Genomic DNA, 8,527 nt, shown 5'->3' with positions numbered 1-8,527 from the left:
ATAAATAAGTTTATTTAATGTCCTTTTTTTTAACCATTGTTGGTTTAAAATCTGTTTTGTGTGAAATTAGAATAGCAACTTATGCTTTTTTCTGTTTTCCATTCACTTGGCAGATTTAATCCATCCCCTTACTTTGAGCCTATGGGTCTCTTGAAGAGAGCATATTGTTGGGTCCTGCTTCTTTATTCACTAGCCATTCTGTGCCTTTTAATTGGGACATTTAGCCCATTCAGTTCCAGGTGATTATTGATAATGTGCATGCTTCACAAATTTGTATGGCACCCTTTCACATGGGTCATGGTAATCTTCTCTGTACCATTCAAATTTTAGTACATGTGCTGCCAAAGTGAGCACTACATATTTATTAAGATGGCATTTTAATTATGGGAATTAGAAACCATAGGTCCATGAGAAGAAGAAAAAATTGGCAGCAATCTCAATTCTCAGAGATGATAATTATTGTCCCACTAGTGTAGTGGGACAATAATTCAAGCTTTTGAAACTGATTTTTAATGTCACACTTCCCTCCACAATGTCAACAAAGTAACATTAGATTATGAATATCTGTCCCAGATTCATTAGGTTTTTTTTTTTCTTTCACTTTTTTTTTCTTTCTTTCTTTTTTTTTTTTTTTTTTTTAAGACAGAATCTCACTCTGTCACCCAGGCTGGAATGCAGTGGCACAGTCTCGGCTCACTGCAAGTTCTACCTCCCAGGTTTACACTGTTCTCCTGCCTCAGCCTCCCAAGTAGCTGGGACTACAGGCGCCTGCCACCATGCCTGGATAATTTTTTGTATTTTTAGTACAGACGGGGTATCACCGTGTTAGCCAGAATGGTCTCAATCTCCTGACCTCATGATCTGCCTGCCTTGGCCTCCCAAAGTGCTGGGATTACAGGCGTGAGCCACCGTACCCGGCCCTTTTTTAACTTTTATTTTAAGTTCAGGGGTACATGTGCAGGATGTGCAGGTTCGTCACATAGGTAAACATGTGTCATGGGAGTTTATTGTCATTAGGTTTTTTTCCTGATCCTCTCCCACCTTTCACCCTCCACCTTCCAATAAGCCCCAGTGTGTATCGTTCCCTTCTATGTCTTCATTTGTTCTCATAATTTAGGTCCCACTTATAAGTGAGAATATGCAGTATTGGGTTTACTGTTCCTGTGTTAGCTTGCTAAGGATAATAGCCTGTAGCTCCATCCATGTTGCCTTAAAAGGCATAATCTCATTCTTTTTTATGGCTGCATAGTATTCCATGGTGTATATATAGCACATTTTCTTTATCCAGTCTATTACTGATGTGCATTTAGGCTGATTCCATGTATTTGCTATTGCGAATAGTGTTGCAAAGAACATATGCATGCACATGTCTATATAATAGAATGATTTATATTCCTTTGGGTATATCCCAGTAACGCAATTGCTGGGTCAAATAGTATTTCTGTCTGTAGGTCTTTGGGGAGTTGCCACAATGCCTTCCACAATGGTTGAACTAATATACCCTCCCACCAACAACGTAAAAGCATTCCTTTTTCTATATAACCTGTCTGCAACTGTTACTTTTTGACTTCTTACTGGTGTGAGATGGTATCTCATTGTGGTTTTGATTTGCATTTATCTAATGATTAGCCATCTTGAGCTTTTTTTCATGATTGTTGGCCACATTGTATGTCTTCTTTAGAAAACTGTCTGTTCCTATACTTTGTCCACTTTTTAATGGAGTGGTTTCTTTTTTCTTGTAATTTTTAAAAAATTTCTTATAGACATTGGATATTAGACCTTTGTCAGAAGCATAGTGTAAATTTTTTCCCGTTCTGTAGGTTGGCTGTTTACTCTGTTGATAGTTTATTTTGCTATGCAAAATTTCTTTAGTTTAATTAGATCTCATTTGTTAATTTTTGCTTTTGTTGCAATTGTTTTTTGAGTCTTAGTCAAGAAATTTTTGCCTATATCCTGAATGGCATTGCTTAGGTTTTCTTCTAGAGTTTTTACAGTTTGAGGTTTTACATTTAAGTCATTAATTCATCTTGAGTTGATTTTTTGTGTGTAGTGTAAAGAAGGGGTCCAGTTTCAATTTTCTGCATACGGCTAGACAGTTTTCCGAGCAAGATTTATTGAATAGGGAATCCTTTCCCCATTGCTTGTTTTTGTCAGATTGTTGAACTTCAGATAGTTAAAAGTGTGTGGTCTTATTTCTGGGTTCTTTTTTCTGTTGCAATGGTCTATGTGTCTATTCTTGCACAAGTACCATGCTATTTTGGTTACTGTAGTCCTATAGTATAGTTTGAAGTCAGGTAGCATGATGTCTCCAGCCTTGTTCTTTTTGCTTAGGACTGCCTTGATGATTTGGGCTTTTTTTTTTTTTCTTTTTTTGGTTTCATATGAGTTTTAAAAGTTTTTTTCCCGTTCTGTGAAGAATATCAATAGTAGTTTAGTGCAACTATCATTGAGTCTATAAATTGCTTTGGACGGTATGGCCGTTTTCATGATATTGATTCTTCCTATCTGTGAGCACAGAATGCTTTTCCATTTGTTTGTTTCATCTCTGACATTTTTGAGCAGCAGTTTGTATTTCTCCTTGTAGAGGTCCTTCACTTCCCTTTTGATATTGTTTGGCTCTGTATCTTCACCTAAATCTTATCTAAAATTGTAATCCCCAGGTATTGAGGGAGGGACCTGGTGGGAGGTGATTGGATAATGGGGCCAGTTTCCCCTATGCTGTTCTCATGATAGTGAGGTAGTTCTCACAAAATCTGATGGTGTAAAAGTGGCAGTTTCCCCTGCACACTCTCTGGTGTGCCTTGCTTCCCCTTCATATTCTGCCACTACCATAAATGTCCTGAGGTCTCCTCAGTCATGCAGAATTGTGAGTCAATTAAACCTCTTTTGTTTGTAAATTACTCACTATCAGGCAATATCTTTATGGCAGTGTAAAAATGGACTAATACAGAGAATTGGTACCAACAGAGTGAGGCACTCTGTAAAGATAACCTGAAAATGTGGAAGCGACTTTGGAACTGGGTAACAGGCACAGGTTGGAACAGTCTGGAGTGCTCAGAAGAAGACAGGAAGATATGGGAAATTTTGGAATTTCTAGACTTGTTGAATGGTTTTAACCAAAATGCTGATAGTGATATGGACAATGGAGTCCAGGCTGAGGTGGCCTCAGATGGAGATGAGGAACTTACTGGGAACCGGAGTAAAGGTCACTTATGCTATACTTTAGCAAAGAGACTGGTGGCATTTAGCACCTGCTCTAGAGATCTGTGGAACTGTCAACTTGAGAAGGATAATTTAGGTATCTGGCAGAATAAATTTCCAAGTAGCAAAACATTCAAAATGTGACCTGGCTTATTTTGAGAGCCTTCAGTTATATGTATTCACAAAGAAATGGTTTGAAATTGGAACTTATGTTTAAAAGGGAAGCAGAGCATAAAGGTTTGGAAAATTTGCAGCCTGACCATATGGTAGAAAAGAAAAACACATTTACTTGGAGGAATTAAAGGTGACTGCACAGATTTACATATGTAAGGAGGGGTCAAATGTTAATTGCCAAGGCTATGAGGAAAATGTCTCCAGGGCATGCCAGAGACCTTCATGGCAGCCCCTCTCACTATCACAGGCCTGGAGGTCTAGGAGGGAAAAATGACCTCATGGACTGGGCCCAGCGTTCTGCTGCTCTATGCAGTTTTAGCACATGACGCCCTGTGTCCCAGCCACTCCAGTTGCAGCCATGGCTAAAAGGGGCCAAGATACAGCTCAGGCCATTGCTTCAGGGGGTGAAATACCCAAGCTTTGGCACCTTCCATGTGGTGTTGGGCCTGTGGGTACACAGAAGACAAGAGTTAACCTTTGAAAGCCTCCTTCTAGATTTCAGAGGTTATTCAGATATACTTGGATGTCCAGGCAGAAGTCTGCTTCAGAACCAGAACCCTGATGGAGAACCGCTACTAGAGAAATGCAGAGGGGAAATGTGTGTTGAAGCCCCCATACAGAGCCCCCACTGGGGTACTCTCTAGTGAAGCTGTGAGAAGAGGGTCACCATTCTCCAGATCCCAGAATGGTAGATCCACCAACAGCTTGCAGCATGTGCTTGAAAAAGCTGCAGACATTCAATGTCAGCCCATGAAAGCAGCTGCAGGGGCTGTATCCTGCAAAACCAGAGGGGTGGAGTTTCCCAAGGCCTTGGGAGCTCACCCCTTGTATCAGTGTGTCCTAGTTATGAGACTTGGGGTCAAAGGTGATTATTTTGAAGCTTTAAGATCTAATGAGTGCCCTGTCAGATTCCAGATTTGCATGGAAACTGTGGCCCCTTTGTTTTGGCCAATTTCTCCCATTTGGAATGAACATTTGCCCAATGCCTGTATCCCTATCGTATCTTGGAACTAACTAACTTGTTTTTCATTTTACAGTCTCATAGGCAGAAGAGACTTGTCTTCTCTCAGATGATACTTTGGACTTGGACTTTTGAATTAATGCTGGAATGAGTTAAGACTTTGGGGAACTGTTGGGAAGGCATCATTGGTTATTGGTTATGAAATGTGAAAAGGACATGAGAGTGTGTCAGGAGTGGCATAAGTTTTGGCTCTGTGTCCCCACTCAAATCTCAACTCAAACTGTTAATCCTTAGATGTTAAGGGAGGGACCTGATGGGGGGTGATTGCATCATGGGAGCAGTTTCCCCTATGTTGTTCTCATGATAGTGAGGGAGTTCCCACAAGATCTGATGGCTTAAAAGTGGCAGTTTCCCCTGCATGCTCTCTCTCTCCTGCTGACATGTAAGATGTACCTTGCTTCCCATTTGCCTTCCGACATGATTGTAAGTTACCTGAGGCCTTCCCAGTCATGCAGAACTGTGAGTCAATTAAACCTCTTCGTTTATAGATTAACCAGCCTCAGGTAATATAACAGTGTGAAAATGAATTAATACACCATTTTTGCTGTATTCCTAGGTATTTTATTCTTTTTGAGGCAATTGAGAATGGGAATTCATTCATGATTTGGCTCTTGGCTTGACTGATGTTTGTGAATATGAATGCTAGCAATTTTTGCACATTGATTTTATATCCTGAGACTTTGCTAAAGTTGTTTATCAGCTGAAGAAGCTGTTTGACTGAGGTGATGGGGTTTTCTAGATATAGGATCATGCCATCTTCAAATAGGGATAATTTGATTCCCTCTCCTCCTATTTGAATACCATTTACTTCTTTTTCTTGCCTAACTGTCCTAGGCAGAACGTCTATACTATGTTGAGTAGGAATGGTGAGAGAGGGTATCCTTCTCTTGTGCCAGTGTAAAGGATACCATTACATTATTTCACATTTGCTATTATGATGTAAGATATTTTCTAATTATTTACATCAGCTATATCTTGTTTTCTTGATTCTATATTAAACTCTTTGAAATAAGATTTATTACGATTTTTTGCATTCCCACATCAATGATATAGTGCTTTGCAGAAGCTAGTTGTCAAATCTAATTGTTTGAACTGAAAGACAAACAGCACATTTTTAGCCTCTTATTTAAATCAAATAGGTCCTAATCACATGGATTAGTTTTATCTGACTGGAAATTCAAAATGATATTTTAGGATGCTTGAGTATCCACTAATACAGCTAACTCTATTGTTTAAGAGTATTAGATCTCCACGAGCTCATATTAAACAAATTAAACAGAAGTTTCAGGTTGACACATGTACCTTTCTTAGCTGTATTCCCAGATGACCCTTTGTAAAAGTAATACCTATTTATAAACTCAAAAACAATACATTAAATCGATTGTCTTTCATAGCCTTACCAATACTGGAAATAAAAATCTTCTATATCTGTTACATAAGAGTAACAATGGAACCTCATTAATTCGTTTAATTTGTGTTTTTCTGATCACATATGAAAATGGATATTTTCTAATTATGAAGTACCCATGTAATTCTTGTGCTATTTTTTGAGGTATTAATTTCTTTATTCATTTACTTTTTACTATATGAAGCGTAAATCTTTATATTTAAATATGGAAGCGTGTTTTCTGCTTTCTCACTTCTTGCTTTGGTGCCATGCAATAGAAGTCATTTCACATCCTACAATTTAAAAAATCATCACCTGAATTTTCTTAGCATATTTTGATCTCCAGTGTATATTTAATATCTTTAATAAATAATAAATTATAATTTATTTTATGGAATGAATTTATAATTTATAATGTTGGGATATAACTATCTTTATTGACACTAGCTATTCTTAAATGGATAGCTTGTTTTACTGAACACTAATCCTTTCCTCAATTATTTGAAATATAATCTTCACTATATGCTAAATTCAGACTCAGTATTCTGTTCTACTGTTCTATATCTACTCCTGCTATAATAGCACACGACTTTAATAAATGTAATTGTGTTATACACTTTCAAGTGAAAATGTTTTATATACTTGCAGATTCACATGCAGTTGTAAGATATGATAACGATCTCATGTACTTTTTACTCAGTTTTCCCTAACGATAATATTTTGCAAAACTACAGTCAGATATCACAACAAAGATATTAAACTTAATACAATTCACAAATCTTATTCAGATTTCCTCAATTTTACTTTGCACTCATTGTCAGTGTGTTTATTTAGCTCTATGCGATTTTATCATATGTATGAGTCTGTGTATCCCTTAGTACTGTAGAAATACACAATAGACTCACCACAAGGATCCCTTATGTTGCCCTTGTATACATATGCTCACCTTCTCACTCCCCTCCCTTCACTAATGTTTGTCAATCCCTAATTTGTGCTGCATTTCTAAAATGCTGCTGAGGATGCAGGTAAACTGGATCACTTATTCATTGCCAGTGGAAATGTAAAATGGTATAGCCACTCTGTAAGATATGCAGTTATCATGTGACCTAGCAATTGTGTTCTTGAAGTGAAAACTCATTTTAACTCAAAGAAATGAAAACTTGTAGTCACACAAAAACCTATACACATATGGTCATAGCAGCTTTACTCATGATAAAGAAAAAATAAGCAGAAATTATTGATACATGCAACAACTTTGACAAATCTCCAGGAAAATATGCTGAGTGAAAAAACAATTCCAAAAGATTACATATATATGACTGCATTTGTGTAAGCAACATTCTGAAATTATAGAATGTTAGAAATGTAATGCAGATATTAATAATATTTGTTGGTGCATGACCCTCATGTTTTTCTAGAACTTTTCTGCCTATAATCATCACTTTCCATTTCAGATTAAATTATAAAATCTCTTTATCATATTTCCCAATAATGAATTGTGGTAGGATTGAATTACCACATCAAATTCAGGAACTTGACCTTATAATATGAAAGACTGTTGTGTGAGACTTGAATAGCACCGCGAACTCTTCAAGTGTTCCTTTATGTTGCTCAGTAGGATACATGCATTCATTGACAGTGGTTTTGTATATTTCTTGCTAAGCAGATTCTCAGTCACTTTATATGGATTTCCTTTTACTAATTCCTTTGATATGTTTTATATATATGGGGACCATTGATTTTTGAACATTTATTTCATAAAAATTTATACTATTCATTACACATCAAATATACTAGGTTTTTTCTCTTATGTTCATGATTATTGAGCCCCAGGGTTTACATATGAGTTGCATGCACACTTTTGGAAAATTAGATTTTTCTGGCTATACTATTAAATAGTCCTTAAAACATTATTTACATGACAGATTTTTAAAATATTTAAAATAATAAAATCCTTTGATGATTTAAATGCTTACTTCACATATACAGATGCCAAATTGATGTACAAAACTTTGATTGCTATTAGGGTTGAAATTCATTTTTAGTTTCTTAGAGAAGACATGGAAAATCACATCAAAGCTCTTTGGAAGATTGGAGCACGGATTGTAGATTCAGACACATCTGACTAAGTATCTCATATCTGCCACTGACCAATTATGATACTTTGGTCAAAAGATTTAACTTTCACTGAGTCTTAGCATTTTCATTTATGAAGATAAAAGCATCTATCTTTCAGTGTTGTCATATATATTAAATACATACAAAATATTTGGCACAGTGCCTGATACAGAGTTAGAAATCAAGAAGCAGGTTATACAGTACTATTTGTTGATTCTCTCTCTCTTTTTCCCTCTCTCTCTCTGTCTCTATATATGTGTGTGTGTATATATAAATGTAAGTTTATATGTGTGTGCACATATATAACATATATATCATATCATATATGAAGATATTTCATAATGAACTAGATGCTGTTTTAGCAGGTTTTTTCAAAGTCTATAATATATAATCCAAGGATATAACGTATTAATGCTTTTTTGTTTTAGGAAGGTTTTAGTCTACACACAGGTCCACCACTCAGTATCATGGAGGTTGTGTCCAGTCCAACTCCTGGCACACCATTCACATAAACTATAGTGGAACACTGTCCTTTCTATTTGTGCAGTGTGCAATCAGCAGGGACAGGATTAGGCTGATAAGGGTGATGCAATTAAATATTAACTAATACTTATTTAATATTACAT

General features: G+C 36.4%; 1 non-coding gene across 1 annotated transcript; it reads right to left on the bottom strand.

The window, feature by feature from the left end:
* Positions 1-247: 247 nt before the first annotated feature.
* LOC119625445 (U6 spliceosomal RNA) lies at positions 248-354 on the bottom strand. The gene has a single exon (XR_005241645.1). It is a non-coding gene; the product is annotated as a U6 spliceosomal RNA (small nuclear RNA).
* Positions 355-8,527: the final 8,173 nt, after the last annotated feature.

This window comes from Chlorocebus sabaeus, chromosome 13, assembly GCF_047675955.1.
Source record: "Chlorocebus sabaeus isolate Y175 chromosome 13, mChlSab1.0.hap1, whole genome shotgun sequence".
Classification (NCBI taxonomy): domain Eukaryota; kingdom Metazoa; phylum Chordata; class Mammalia; order Primates; family Cercopithecidae; genus Chlorocebus; species Chlorocebus sabaeus.
Note: the sequence above shows the minus strand (reverse complement) of the source record. Positions and strands in the feature narration are given on the sequence as shown.